The sequence below is a fragment of the Tympanuchus pallidicinctus genome, unplaced genomic scaffold (assembly GCF_026119805.1).
Source record: "Tympanuchus pallidicinctus isolate F22 unplaced genomic scaffold, pur_lepc_1.0 scaffold1, whole genome shotgun sequence".
NCBI lineage: Eukaryota > Metazoa > Chordata > Aves > Galliformes > Phasianidae > Tympanuchus > Tympanuchus pallidicinctus.
In genome coordinates this window covers 15,236,160-15,252,094 of record NW_026294618.1, presented here as the reverse complement: position 1 = coordinate 15,252,094, position 15,935 = coordinate 15,236,160, and the positions used below count along the sequence as shown (strand labels likewise).

At 40.8% G+C, this 15,935-nt stretch overlaps 1 long non-coding RNA gene across 1 annotated transcript in view; it reads right to left on the bottom strand.

Moving 5' to 3' along the window:
- LOC128082465 (uncharacterized) overlaps nucleotides 1–15,935 on the bottom strand; it is a 93,784-nt gene that overhangs the window by 32,195 nt on the left and 45,654 nt on the right. The window contains exon 7 of the long non-coding RNA XR_008207686.1: nucleotides 7,276–7,377. This is a non-coding gene — a long non-coding RNA (uncharacterized LOC128082465). The remainder of the gene's footprint in view (nucleotides 1–7,275; nucleotides 7,378–15,935) is intronic.

The window sequence follows — 15,935 nt, the reverse complement described above, 5'->3', positions numbered from 1 at the left end:
TGTTGTAATAAGGCAAGGGGAAATGGCTTCAAACTAAAAGAGGAGAGATTTTGACTATAAGGAGGTTTTTTAAAATAAGAGTAGAGAAGCGATGAAACTGGTGGATGCCCCATCCTTGGAGACATTTGAGATCAGGCTGAACAGGGCTCTGAGCACCCTGATTTAGCTGTAGGTGTTCCCTGTTCATTGCAGGGGAGTTGGACTATATAGCCTTTAAAGATCCCTTTCAACTCAAATGATTCTATGATCTCAGGAAACCAGAGCATAACTCAGACTCTGCCTCTATACATTCCCTGCCCTTTCTGCCAAACCAGTGAGAAGTGCCTGGAGTGGCTGAGGTCCTCAGTTTATAAGCTATAATCCAAGAAATAACAATTGTATTCAACCAAAGGAGTTAGTTCAGCTTCCTCTCAGTAGTGCTCCTACAAGAGTCTACTGGTATTGCAGGTATTAATTAGTCACAGTTTTTTGTCTATAAAATGTGCTGCAGTAATTTAAGCAGCACTGAGGCAAAAACAGTGTTAAGATTGGCTAGCAACTTATAATTATGAACATTTTCTCCATCACAGCTTACTTAGAAGTGATTTACACTTGCCTCAAAATGTTGAGCAAACCTGAAGCAAATGCTCACAAAATTCTCAAGTTCCTTTTTGAGATTTCCTTGCAACCGAGAAATCCTGCTTCTTTCCAAAAGCATAGAATTTGATATCTTCCAACAGAATAACATCTAGCTGCAAACCTTTAAGATGCTGTCCGGGTAATCAGAGTCAGCAAGGGAATTATGGGGCCATTGGACCTGTAATCTTTCAATGAGTACTGGCACCAAAGCTTTTGGCTTACGTGTGATATAAAATGTATCAACTCCAGCCTTGAGAAAGTTCTATAAAAATTAGAACAGCTGAGGATCTGGCTCATTTGCACAATTGCGATGGGTTTATACTAGCTACGTTTATGCAAAAGTCTGACTGGTTTCAGCACAAGCAGATCTAACACCTTTAAAGAGAAACTTTAACATTGGCATTCATATCTTAAACCTTCCAATCAGCCTTACAGAAACCCTATTTTCGTGCTTTTTCATGTGGAAATGAATTACTTGCTGTTCTTTTGTGTGATAATTTTGCTAAGCAACAATTATTACTTTGTGTCCTCAGCTGTGGAAAGGACAGAGTTGTTACTTCAGTTCATTCCCATTTCTTTTTCTCTCTGGATTTATAAATTACTTTCTTTTTTTCTTTATAAGCAATGTAAAGCATATATTGCTACAGAAATTCTATTTCTAATCTCACGCACAGACAAAATTTTGCACTAACACTTTATTTCAAGAATTGTTGATCCATTTTTCAAATGCAAATTCAAATTCTGCCCTTCCATCTTTGGTCATAAGATCCTTTTGTTCCAGAACTCTGGTTTTAAAAAGTCTTGAGAGAAAGTCTCAAGATAAATTAAATCACGGGTTATTATAAATGATACAAAGTTTTCTTTATAACAATAGATCAGTACACTGAAAGTCACATATTACAATGGCGTAGAACACACATAGGAAGTGCCACTGCAAAAATTCAAAGCCTGGTGAAGATTTCCACACACAAATGATGCTAACAACTTCTCAGAAGCAGATTACCTTCAAATGAGAAAATGTGAAGAAATAGCACCAACTGCAGCAAACAAAAACCCCAACAGTTATTTAAAGAAAATTGCACACGGCAATGCTGCCAAGATGCCACAGTGTCTCCATCACAGTCAGAGGTGAATGGCTTCTGCAGGCTTGAATTCTTTTCCCACTGCCCACATGTTCAATTTTACCCAACTGCAAGCCCTATTTGTCCCTTATTTACCTTCTAAAGCAAAGCCCACATTGGTGGGAATGAACACCGAGGTGACACTTAGAAAAAGCAACATCATTTGAACAGCTGTAGACAGTCTGTTATTTATCAGAAATTTTAACAAAGGCCAAAGAAAAAAGCAGCAGTTGAGTATAGAGCGAGTCCTGCCCTAGCACAGCTGTTACACAAGATGGGAAAATTTCAAAACGAAAAAGTAAACACCACTCTATATTCTAGAGAAGAAGGAAGGAGATTTTTCTTCCCAATCCCTGGAAATGGCAAACTTAACACTAATGAAATGCAAACGCCCTCCCCTAAATCCTTGAAAATAAAAAAAGGATGCGGTTGTGATTCTTGTGGCATTACTTTACCCACACTACTCACAGATGGAGAAGCTCTGGGTGCTGGAGCAGCCCCCCACTATCAGGAGCCAGTGTTCCTGTGAGATCACTATGAGGAATTCACAGCTGTTCCCCTACTGCATCCAGGTACAAACCAACAGCAGCCCTAGCATGGACCAATCTGGCTCAGCCTCCCTGTCATTTAGAAGCACACATCCCTCTGTAGCACTCCCATACTACTCAGGATGGCAAATGCACTGAAGGAAAATAACCCCAAACCTCTGACAGAATGCAAGAGGTACTTTTTAAGTAAGCTTCCCTGCCATGGCAAAATGCAAGCAGAGAGCAGCTTTGCACCAAGAAGCATGTGAGCTCTCAGTACTGGGCCTAGGCACACAGAAGGATTTACAAGCCCTCTGTGAAGCAGCGTGGGCCTCAAAACAACAACCCAGCGCTGCAGAGGTGAGGGGCGTCTCACTGCTTGCCCACCAGGATACAGGCCCTTAAGGGGAACGTGGGATTTGTACTGGGGGTGAGCAGTCTGTGGAGCAGGGCAGGCCAAAGCAGCAACCACTGGTCCATACACCAGGTGGCACAGGCAAACTGGACATTGCTCAGTAACTGAGGAGCTAGTTAGGAGGAGATAATTAACAAGAGGGAGGGGATTGATTGCTTCATATAATGCTGCATTCTGTGTAAAGTAGTTTTCTTACTACTGTTATTTCTGGGACAAAAACAAGACATAGAGATCATAGAATTGCTCAAGTTGGAAAAGGTCTTAGAGATCATCAAGTCCAACCACAACCTAACCATACCACCCTAACAACCCACTGCTAAATCATGTCCCTAAGCACCACATCCAAACAGTTTTTAAACACATTCAGGGGTGGTGACTCAACAAGCATTTATGAGCAGCTACGTTTCATTGATGCATGTGCCACACAACACAGAGCAGAAACCAGACACTGGGCAATACAGGCCATGGACAATTTCTGTACATCAGTCACATCCTTTGAGATTTTTTTCTTACGGAGAAAAAGAAAAAGGCAGAGCACAGAAACAACCGTAACTTGAAGAAGATCTCCTTGAGAGCAGCCCTGAGGAGAAGGACTTGGGGGTCCTGGTGGACAAGAAGCTGGACATGAGCCAGCAGTGTGTGCTTGCAGCCCAGAAGGCCAACTGTGTTCTGGGCTGCATTAAAGGGGTGGCCAGCAGGGAGAGGGAGGTGATTGTACCCCTCTACTCGGCTCTTGTGAGGCCCCATCTGCAGCACTGCGTCCGGCCTGGGGCCCCCAGTACAGGAAGGATGTGGAGCTCTTGGAGCGGGTCCAGAGGAGAGCACTAAGATGATCAGGGAGCTGGAGCACCTCTCCTATGAGGAAAGGTTGAGGGAACTGGGATTGTTTAGTTTGGAGAAGAGAAGGCTCCTCATGCTGGCCTTCCAGTACTTGAAGGGAGCATATAAACAGGAAGAGGAATGATAGTTTACAAGAGTGGATAGTGACAGGACAAGAGGGAATGGTTTTAAGCTAAGACAGGGGAGGTTCAGGTTAGATATTAGGAGGTGGTGACGCACTGGAGTAGATTGCCCAAGGAGGTTGTGGATGCCCCATCCCTGGAGGCATTCAAGGCCAGGCTGGATGTGGCTCTGGGCAGCCTGGTCTGCTGGTTGGTGACCCTGCACATAGCAGGGGGGTTGAAACTAGATGATCACTGTGGTCCTTTTCAACCCAGGCCATTCTATGAGTCTATAATTCTATGATAGCCTACCAGTCAGAGGATATCTAGGACACACTGGGTCTAACATCTTAATTTTCTACCTCCCATTTGAATTCCCAAGTCACCGATTCAGGGGTATTCTAGGCTAAGCTTCATACATCTCCCTTCTTGGAATGGCTTCATTTTGTGTACACAATCAGATATTTATTGGAGAGGGAATCTCACTCATAATCTTCTAGCTCCCATAAAAGTATAAAGTCAGTCTTTTTCTCCATGATTTAAAATATATTCATTTTTATGAACAAGAACAGCTTCTATGTGGAGAAGAGAAAGGCCCATGAGATTGAAGGGTCTCTTCAGTGAACTACCTTTCTCACCCATCCCACAGGGATGCTGATGAAGCTGAGTACACTCCAGGATAGGAGAAGCACCTTAACCAGAAACTCAGTGTTGTTACAGTCAATGCATCCCACGGAAAACTCTGGCTTACAACAAACTGACATTCGCCAATGAAAAACTGTTTAGTCAGATTCTTTTTCTGACCATCATTCCTCTTGACTCTGTTGTACAGCTATTTCTCCCTGTTATTTAGCAAGCACCAATCTGCTGGAGTGCATTGAATGCTCTATGCCTTATATCATACCCCAAAGGTCCAAAGTAATACGCCAAAGAAATAACACTCTAGCTGTGTTTCTGAGTTTCAGCTTAGTTATAACACCATGGGCAATAAGAAAACTCGAGGTTCCAGTTACTAATAGAAATTTTATTATCCTCTGAAAGAGGAATTTTTAATCATTCACTTGTAATATTTTCCTTTTTAAAACAAATATTCACGTTTCTAGGAATTGCTAACTACTGTGCTTATGAAATGGAGCCCATTTGTGCTGTGTCTAGGGACGGGTATGAAAACATGATGCACAAACCAGGAAAAAATATTGGCTGGGAAGCCTGTGTTCCTAAAGACAACCAAGGATAACATTTAACCAGAAACTGGTTTTGACATTCAGCTGTCAGTAGCTCCCTTAAGCACTGGAGCCTCTCAGTCTGCAAATAAAATCCTGATTCATAAAAATGCATCCACTGAAGAGGTATATGAATCCACCAAGTATTTTCAGAAAATTTAATGAGAAAATGATCTTTCAAAAACTGACTTCCAAAACTCCAAAGCCTGATTTTATACATGCAAACTGATATACACACATGTATATATCTAATGCATGATTTTATAGGTTTCATTTCAATTTCAGTATAAAATCTACTCCTTATTAGGAGAGAAGGATTAACATCTATACGGTAGCCAGGTGGTTACAGAACTCGCCTTATGAAACACGATAGGTTAAATCCCATTTATCCTAATTGCATCCACAGCACTTGCACATACAACCTCACATGCATTTCAGCTTTGACACTGAACGCACATTAGTTTCAAAGTTAACTTAGGACATCCATGTCTTCATCCAGAAAAAGCTAAGGCATTTTTGTTCAATTTTCTTTTGTCCATCAGCTGCTCACTGGAGGCTCAGCATGTATTTTTCTGTTCACAAATTATGTCAGTTGAAACATACAAGCTTCAGAATAAAAGAGATGAAAATAAAGATGGCAAAACTAACATCCCGACCTTGAATTTAAGACATGAGTGAAACTTGATATATTCTTGACTCTGAACAAATTTCAGTGAACAGAAAACATTGTTTGTTTATCTGCTAAAATAACTTCTGTTTTTCTTTTCAAAGGATTCTTCCATCACCGTAGGTCACTCTGCCATACATGCAGCACTCTGTATGCTTTTATAGCAAAAAAACAAAGCTACGTAGATCTACATCTTCATACAAAATACTGGCTCCAGGATCCATTACTACTATTATTTTGTATGATTCAAACTAGAAGACAGGAAAAAAATGGTATCTCCTTTCTGAAATCTAAAGTCTAAATTCTGGCTGAGGTATAACCAGGTGATAAACTGAAAAGGCAAGAAAAAATGCAAGCTTACAGCAACACCTTTATAAGTCAGACAGTTAGGGGGAAAAAAAGGGCATTGTCACACTTACTTGAGATCAGTAAATAATAGAGGGCATAGAGCTTCTGAACCAAATCCTATCTAGGTAAGTCAGTGCAAAGATTCTTAATGACTAGAGTGGCTTTCTGGATGAGAACTAGTATTTTCATCTAATTTAAGCTGAGATCACAAACCATTTTAGTTCACATGTAAATTCTGTTAAAAACAGTGAACGTTGCATTTTGCAAATCCCCAGTGGACATCTTTGAATAGGTTACACTACACAGAAGGTGAGTTTCAGGAAGATATCTGAAGGGATAGAAGTAACTTTTCCTTGCAGAGTACTTCATTCATGTGAAATCCCTGAGCTGCTGAAGCCTGGCACTGCACAGGAGCCCTGGCCCTGTACCATCTCTCTGCCTGTCAGAAACAGGACATCAAGCTGGAGAGAGCTTTGACTAAAATAGCCTTTTTACTGCTTTGTACCTTTGCAAAATTTCCTCCCTCACCTCTACTCCTCTATGCTCCCATGAAGTGACCACACTCCCAGTTCCATAGATTTTCTTACCAATTTTTTTCATCTTAAATCCCTGTGAAATTATAATCAGGCTCCCAAGACCAGCCATATCTGACTACATCAAGTGAGTACCTTAGACATTTCTTTTATTAACCTGGTAGTGCAGTGCTCCGCATGCCTACTATTTTTCTAGAGCATCTTTCAGAAGCATTAGCAGAAGGTTACACAGTCCTCCTTGATTATCCCAGACCTTAAATTTATTATGCCCCTATCATGCACAGATATTAGAGTCAACTGCAGGTTTGTAATTGCTCTCAGTGGGAGAAGTTTCAAGCCCTTTATTTCCTCCTTACAGGGATATTGGGCCCGATCCAATTCAAGCCAAGCCCATACTGTTCTGTTCTCTAAAAACCCACATCCCTATTTTTATATTAATTCTAGGTACAAAATAACCATCTTTCTCTCTGGCCTTTGGCCATATAGATAACCCTCCTATTTTCCAGCAAATAAATATGTAGCAGAACATAATATTAATTAAAAGGCAGCAAACATTTGATGTAAGTATCAAATAAAAATAGGATGGCGTCAGTGAAGAAATAAATCCTGAATATGGTTCACCATATAGATAGCAGGGAAAATCAGAATGTAGCTGTGAGCCATTACAAACAACACACACGCTCCCTCCTCTGATGCAGATGCCATCATCCAGCTGTGTCACTGTCTGAATGCAGAGGTCGGATACTTGCCCAACATGAGCAGCTTCACTTACCCTCACATCCCCATTAGGTCCTGCCAACTGCTCAGAAGGTGAAGAGTCCGGGGAGCTTTGCTGTGGGCGCCCTGGACTTGGTGGTGTAACGAATAATACAAAATACTCACCTCTACACACATACATACAGCTCCTGTAGTTGTACTCCAGCAAGTTTGCATCTGGGTGTTTTCATAAAGAAAGATGCATTTGTTTTCCCCATCTGCGGTTCTCTGCGAAAACAAAATTCAATGTTTATTTTTTCCAAGCCACCTAAGCAATAGGTGAGGTTTTGTGGGAGAAAGCCAAAATAAATAATAATGGCTGTGGAGGGGGGCAGAAATCATGGATCTGCTGCCACTTTTGTTTAGGCTTGATGGAGCTTCCAGAAATCCGAACTTTAACAGTAGCTCAGAAGTGCAAATAGTCACCAAGTAAGCTCGGTTTTCACACATTGTGAGTCTACAAAAGCTACCTCTCCAAAAAGATGCCTTCATTACTCAAATCTTGCCACTAGGAATCCCACATGATAATTGCTTCCAAAGAGGAAAATCAGCAGAGTTCTTCACTGAACAGAAAGATGCACTACTAAGGTTTAGGATGTGATTATCATGGAAAAGATGGTTGATTTAGAATTAACCTGTGACAAGTGACTAGTACTTGATTTTCTTCATAATCTGCACTGCAAAGTCTACCACTCTTTCCAGTCCCTCAGTACTGAGTTTAAACAAGAAGAGGAATAAAATCAGCTTACCACATCTGCCAATCTCAGTGGCTGTTTTTTTCCCTACTGTTTACATGCTCTGTATTTCTCCTTTGCTACATTCTCAGCAGAAAGCAATGGAGGGTACTAACACCTAGATTTGGGGCCCATTCTATGTTTAGAAATCTTTCAGAGCTCAGGGCTTTTGGATAAGGAATTTTCATGTAATGATATCAGAAGATTTAGAATGTAAACATATGTTCATGTACCTGCTTTTTATACACCAACTAATCAAGCTGAGCTCGAATGATAAATATTAAAATGTCTAATTTGTATTGGTGAACTAAAATGCCTAACAGTCAAAAGCCCATTGTGTGATATACAGCACTACTGAGCAAAGCTAACACTGAATGGTGCCATAATTGTGTATTTTTAGAATCTAAAATGCTTTTATTTCATTGACATGTCATTTTAACATTATATTTCCTGTCATACTTGTTTTAGAGTCAATTTCAATACGTGTGTAACGTATAGTATGCTTGTGTTACCAGAACATGCCATCAATTTTAACTACATTTTAACTTTTTTTTTCCTATTTCAGGGTACAAATCAATGACCACTTCCTCTTAGCCTCTCTACTCTTCTCCACCACTAATTACTCTTAAGAACCCAAATATTGGTGTCAATATTCATAAGAACTACCATGCAGTGCTTTGATTTACATGTATTTAGACACACCTTATTTTTTACAGTTAAGGACTTCTACATTACTGCAGCTCTGAAATCTCAACAGTTTATATGCTGAACTGCCAGAGAGGCCTTGGGAAGCACAAAACCTCAACAGCGATGCTATGGCTTGACAGAAAGATTCAAACTGAGCACATTTGTTGTGAAAAAGTTTTCGGCGAGTCAAAGAGATTTTGTGAGACGCCAGTCCAGTATAGCATGACTATGGCAGAACTGTTAGGCCAGCTCAGTTTCCACAGTGCAATCATATTCCCAGTATATGCATGCAAAGCGTGACAATAAAGACCACTTAAGTTACAACTACAAAGCCTAGAATGCTCAGCAATCCAGGGAGCTTTCACTGTTTCCTATAACAACCTGATCACACTTTTAAAGATCTGTCATAATAAGGAAACAGTTGCAGCATCGATGTGCTTAAAACTTCGCTCCTGTGAGCAGACCATTTTACAAATTGCCAATTAGTCATGTTCATGTAGTTACTACTACAAATTTGCTGAAATAAATGAATAAAATAACAACAGCTTTGATTTTCTCATTTTTTAATCTTCTGCAACTTGATCCTTGGGAAATCGAGATTTTGAAAGCACTCGACATGCTGATTTAGAATATGGAACCTGGAATTTGCCCAAAATGATGATATCCTCATAAAAAGGCAGGCTGGTCAAATTTGTTAGTATGAAGCATAGACATCCAGGCTTTAAAGAGCCATGTGCTGTGAGAGTCTCACATTGACATGGCTTTAAAGGTCACATACGTACTCTGCCTCAGTCAAACCCCAAGGGATGCTGTGGCTAAGCACACAAGATGTTCAGATACTACAATTAGGTTTAAATGGGCATATGGCAGAAGAAATCTGTTCCCATAGGAGGAGGAAAAGGAGAAGTAATATCACAAGCAAAATTAAGAAAAATCAGAATGACAGCATATTACTAAACTAATAGAAGGGGGATACAAAAGGGAGGAGATTGAGTTGCAGGGAGACACTTGAAATTAAGAAGCCAATTGTAATAGCATGTTCAGCATTCATGCTGACCTTCAGATGAAGAAAAATGTCATTCCTTTCCATTTGTTTGGATTTGGGTACTTTTCACATTTATCTAGTGTTTTAAGTACAAGGCAGCTCATCTCAAAAACAAGCTTGGATTGAAAGCTTAATAAATGTGGGAGTTCACACAGGACAAAGAAGTAAATAAGTTAGTAAAGGAACAAGATTTTTTCCTCCTGTTCAATGAGAAGCTGTCCGCATCCACTGGCCTCCGGCTCTCTTAATCTCCCAGATACCACTGTCTCCATGTTCGAGGCCTCCCTTGTAGAGCAGAAGTTATTTTTGCTAACAAGTCTGAACCCAAATCTAAGACACTTCCTGGGTAGTCCTTTCCTTGGGCAAATAAGATACAAATCAATCATAGAAAGAAGGAAAAATTTGTGCAATAGTTTTTTCTTCTGCAATGTCTGCTCTCTAAAAGCACAGTTCCAAATGCAGAGAGGCTTGTTTGTCTTCCAGAATGTATTCTAGGATAGCTCTTATCTGTGCTCTATCAATAAAAGTACAAGCAGGAGGGCTGTGGCCTCCACAGGGAGTATCTGGCAGCCCTTGCCAGGACACAAGCCGGTGGAGTTGAGTATGGGATAGGAAAAGGAGAGTCCAAGAGAGGGTCTCAAGGGATAGGGGCAAAAGTGTCCTTCTGATAGCATCCCTGAGTTAGAGCTCCGACCCTGGATAGCAAAGCACAGTGCAGACTGAGGGTATTCATGCTGGGACTTGGAAGGACTGCACCTCGTCCTTCATCCCACCTTTCAAACTTTTGTGGTCCATTTGTTTGCTTTATTTTCCTTAACAGCATGTTCTAACAAGATTATTTTAATCAGAGTCGTATCTATATACAAACAACTTTGACTGCATCTTAATGAAGGGCTTCTTTTTTGTCGCTGTGTTTTTGTTTTTGTTTTTGTTTTTAGTCTGGCATTCTTAATTTATAGCTAAAATATCTAATCACCAAAGAAAATGTAAAGAAATCAACTAAATGTGAAATGACAAACAGCAATTCTAATTAGCAGAGGGACTGATAAAAGAATTTACATTTCCAAAGCTTGAGCCAGATACTTTTTCTTATTATGTTACCTGCTATTCATTTCATGCTATCAAAGCTCCTCTGCACAACAGAGAAGCATTTACAAATTTCACCTGAGAATCTTCCCCCAGATAAGCAGCACAGAGGAGGAAGAAGGAATGGGCAGCAAGAGGAGAAGAAACCGTGTAAGTTCCAATGAGAGCTTGATGGGAGAAAACTTGGAGATATTTTGCACGTTTGCATTTTCTCATGTGCAGCCTTTATCAGTGGGAGCACACTCACATACATCAGACACTTTTGTGCATGCTGTCTGTAGAGCAGGTAGAGAGTTGTGACGTTAACTACAGCTTCTCAGCCTCCTGTGAAACACTTTGCCTGCACATGGGCAAAACTATGCCAGGAGACATCCGATGACTGCTGCTTTCATTGACTTTGCTTCCACAAAGATGCAGCATCTACCACAACATCACTCTGCACACAGTGTGAGAAGCTGCACCCAGTTTTTATACAGGTTCTTGGTTACCAAGTGGGGATTCCAGAAGTGTGTGGACTGTTGTGCACAAAGCATCTGCACCCCTGCATCCACCTGACACAGAGTGGAAGCAATTAGCCCAATGCGATTTCCAACAAGATTGAATTTCAGGCTGAATGTTGAAGAAAATCACCTCTTTTCTACATAAAAATGGGAATTTAACTGATTTTAGATGGGAAACTACAGTCGTAATGGCAATACTCTGGCGCTTATCACAGTAAATGCCAGCCTCAAAACTCAGTTTTACAGCACATTTTAGCTTTGTCAGCCATAATGTTAGACAAAGTGAGGCAGGGATGTTTTCACATTTCAACTTTCCATTCTATTAGCCCAAAACCAACCCATTTCTTCTTAAAGGGAGCTTCCAAGCAGGAGAGCACTGACTTTTTGCATAATCTGATAGTGAAAGGACAAGAAAGAATGGTTTTAAACTAAAAGAGATTTAGTTTAGATGTTAGAAAGAAATTTTTTAGTCAGAAGGTGGTCCTGGCACAGCTGCCCAGAGAGCTATGGATGCCCCATCCCTGGAGGTGCTCAAGGCCAGGCTGGGTGGGGGCAGCCAGGGCACATAAGTAGGTTGGAATGAGGTGATCTTTAAGGTCCCGTCCAACCTAAGCCAGTCTATGATTCTATGATTTCTAATCTTTCGTAAGAAACCAAAAACACTCTATTAAAGAAAAAAAAAATAAGAGTAGAAGGCTGTTAGTTTTCATTGTGTTGTTTTGGTAGGAATTTCTCCTCTTCCTGCTGCTTCCCACCTCTCCTGGCTCCAGTTGGCTCTGGAGCAGCACCCACTAGGAGTGCCCACAGGGGCAGGAGGCATCGGAGCTAAATGCCCCCATCTCAGGCCTGTTGGGAGTGTCCCCTAAAAGCTTCACATCTGGCCAGGTGTAGCCTTGTACCCAGCACCTTCCTAATCTGGACATGCAGCAGGAAGGGCTGTGGGGCGAGCTGGTCTCTGATCCAGAAACCCAGAGCAATAATATTTTCTGCCCAGATAACCTTGTCCAATCCTGGGAACTCTCTTGACAAATATTATGTCGGTCAGCTAGATCAATAATACTATATACCACCAGCTGTGATGACACTACCAAAGAAAAGCACAGAACACATTTTATCCTCTTCAGTCCCCTTTGAATCTGAATTTTGATCCGTTTCATCTTTTCTTGTTTTCTTTGTATTTTCTGCTTCCTGTCCCAAAACTTTGGGCAACGCTGCTGTGTGCTGTGAGGAAGACACTCTGCTACCCAGAGCTGCCAGTAATTCAGTGGTATGGGAACTGATTCGTGTAGTCACACGTAATTTGTATAGCACTTTGGGACCCTTCTGGAAGAAAGACGCTATAGAACAGCAAGATCATTTGCATTACAAAGGTTCTGGTGGCTGTTTCTTGAATTAGACACTTCAGATTTGTATTACGTTTCCACATCAGAAGAAATAGGAGCCAAAATGGAGAAAAAAGGCTTTTCCCAAAAGTCAGATTGCATGCTATATGTTAAGTATTGTTCCTTTCCACTTCCAAAACCCACCTATTTTCCAGATTTTGTTCCACTGTTTAAAATCAAACCTTCCGAACACTGAAATTAAGGTGTTGCATTTTGACTTTAGTGTCAACGTTGCTCTCCCACAGTAGCAACAACCTCAGAGGCAACTTCAAGAATGCAGCTTCCCAGACCACTACATGAAGAAACACAACCATACCTTCTGGTTGAAATCCCCCAGTTGCAGGGAACAGCGTTCATCAGTACCTTATGAAAACCAGTGTCCAAGAAGGACCAGTCAGGTTGCTCTCACGCAAGATACTGGGTTGCCTTTTCCTGGGGAGCCTGGAGAAAAAGGGGACTGAAGAGCCTTAGGTTTTGAATGAAAGAAATACAACATTTTCTCCAAAAAGATAAATGTAATAGAAAGAAAGGGTTAATACGAAGAGTAGCATAAGGAAAATCATTGCTGAATCCTCTGGCCCAGATGTACAGCGGATATAAATAAGATTAGCTTCACTGACTTCAAACCACAGTTACGCCAGATTAGGATCTGGCTGACTGACTTTTTGCCCCCTTCACTCTTTAAAACAATGAAATGACACCAACATATAGCCTTGCCTTCAGCAACAGGTGAGCAGAAAACATTCTGTGACAATGACAAGAACCCATCATTTTCTGAATAGCCTTCAGTTTATGAACAGGATGAACTCCTTCCATCTACAGCAGGGATATTCCAGACTTGGCTGGAATTACTCCAGATACATTCAGCAGCAAATGACAGTACAATCATTCAGTATCCCTCTGACCAAACTTCTATATACATACCATACACTCCTCTGCCAGCATAACACGTCATATAAACAGACCCTTTTCCATTTTTAACTGAATTTTTCCAGTGAAGAAGCTGCTCAAAGCAATACTTCTGAGTGGGGGACACAGTCAGAGATAACATTTTACATTTACAAAGACAGCATCCTATTTTAGGATGTTTTGAAGAAGCCCTGTGGTTTATGTACTCACAACTACTGACTGGCTCCGTCTGCCTCTTTGCTGTACCCTGGTTTAATTGTTCTGCACTTTCTCCCAGTTGGAGATGGACCAAAAGTCCACTGAATTTACTGTAGCTCCAGCTCTGGGTCAGGACCTTGTTTCGTAAGAAACGGTCTGTCTGCAGCAGGATTTACTGCTGGTGCAAACTGCTATTCAGTGTGGGTATGGATGTCACAATCTGGTCTCGAGTATTTTTAAATGCATTCTTCCATAACTTATCATGCGTGTTCCAAAAAGCTTAAGCAAAACCTTTAAAAAAGATGATGCAGCAAGCCACCAAAAGGAGACCACAGTAGAGAACGTGTCAGTGTTATCAAATAAACTAAGATATACATCTGTAATTTGTATTATTACAAAGTATTTGGTGTCATACTCAATAAATAATGCTCCTGGAAGTTTAAATGTAACCCTGACGGACACTTAGCAAAAAATAATTTTAAAATGAATAGCATATGTGGAGAGTATCTGATGGTTTTCCACTCTGAAAAACTAAAGAGAGCTATTTGTGCCAGAAATTGACACTCTTCCAGTCACTGCCGTGCTTGGGTAGCTGTGCTCCAATACAGTATACAGTGTGCATAAAATATTCTCACAGTTAAATGTGGGCCAGAAGTGTAGGAGAGAGGAAAAAACGAGGGGGAAAAAAAAAAAAAAAAAAAAGAAAAAAAAAAAAAGAACCACCAGCAATGCAGTTAGGAATTCCAAGCTGCTGGTTATTAAAGTGCCCTTCGCTCACCTGCTCCATCCAAAGCACACTGTGGTGATTGGCGTTTGCTCCTGTAAGCGGGTATTGTGCGAGCAGTGGGCAGCTGGAACCCTCTGAGAATCTTCACTTGTCAGAGATGAATCAATCATCTCAAAGATGTCAGCATCTGCCCAAACCATTTTATATTAGAATAAATGGCAGATGGTGGTGTTTTTATATTTAATCAGTTCCACCAAATGCAGTTTCATCTCTTATAAAACTAAACCATCTGCAGTGTGTAGGTGTACAAATCTAGCTAAATGCCCACTGCAGAGCCTTTCCTCTTAAAGGTAAATGGTATGTGTTAACATTCGTGGATTCTAAGTTTGATACATTTCAAAAGCTTTGACAAACTGCTCTGTTTTTATAAATACCTTTATATTACTTCTATATTTCAAGTATTTAGTATCAGCGGTCTGTGCCTACCTTGCACTTCTGAAAATCACTGCTCGTGTTTGACAGAATTGAAATATTTTCTATGAAAAATCATTCCTCCCTTCTTTCTGTAAATACGGAAACCTCGGGTCCAGCCCTGTCTAACATGGCACAAGCACAATTTCAAGGATTTGTCCAGGACAAAAGGCCTCTATAGTGCTATAATTCAGAAAAGGAAAAGTCCTCTTTTCAGATCTGAAAGTCTTGATCTTAGGAAGGTTTTAATTTTAGCAAGGCTTTCAACACCGTCTCCCAGAGAAACCTTACAGACAAACTGATGAAGTGCAGAATAGGATGAGTGGACAGTGAGGGGGGCTGAAAACTGGCTGAGCTGTTGGGATTAAAGGGCTGTGACCAGCAGCATCAAGCCCAGGGGACCTGGCAGTAGCACAACCCCACAGAGCTCAGTACAGGGACCAGTGCTGTTTGACTTCATCATTAAGAACCTGGATGCTGAGACAGAGAGCATCTTCAGCAAGTCAGCTGCATGGAGACATCCATGGTACCAATATAAATTTCTCTAGCACCACATACGTGAAGCTTGACCAACAGCATGCTGGACAACAGCATGTCTCCTATACAAATAGACAGGATTTGATGGAGGTAAAAGGGGTAGCAGTGAAACAACCACACATCTTAGAACTGACTTAAGTCAGTTCTTCAAGGCTTTTCTGTTTTGCTCAGTCAGTACTGATGCTGGTGTGCAACAATCAGCACAAATCAGAACTACTGACTTATTTTTGGCACTGCTCAGACTTAAGCTAATAGAGAAATCACTCAGAAAGTCTAAAGGTTCCCCGAGTTTCATGAAGAAAAATGTTCTCTATCAGAAAGAAATACAATTCAACAATAGAAAACATTAAAAATATACTTAGTCATCTAATATTGCTACAGCTCTAGAAAGTGATCTGAAAATAAAAGCTTGCCACAAGTTCAGAAAAAAAGATCCCTTTCTGTCATAAAACTGCAGCACTAAAAGTAACATTTTCCCATTTTCCTTAGCACAGTGGCAGTATAGTGTCA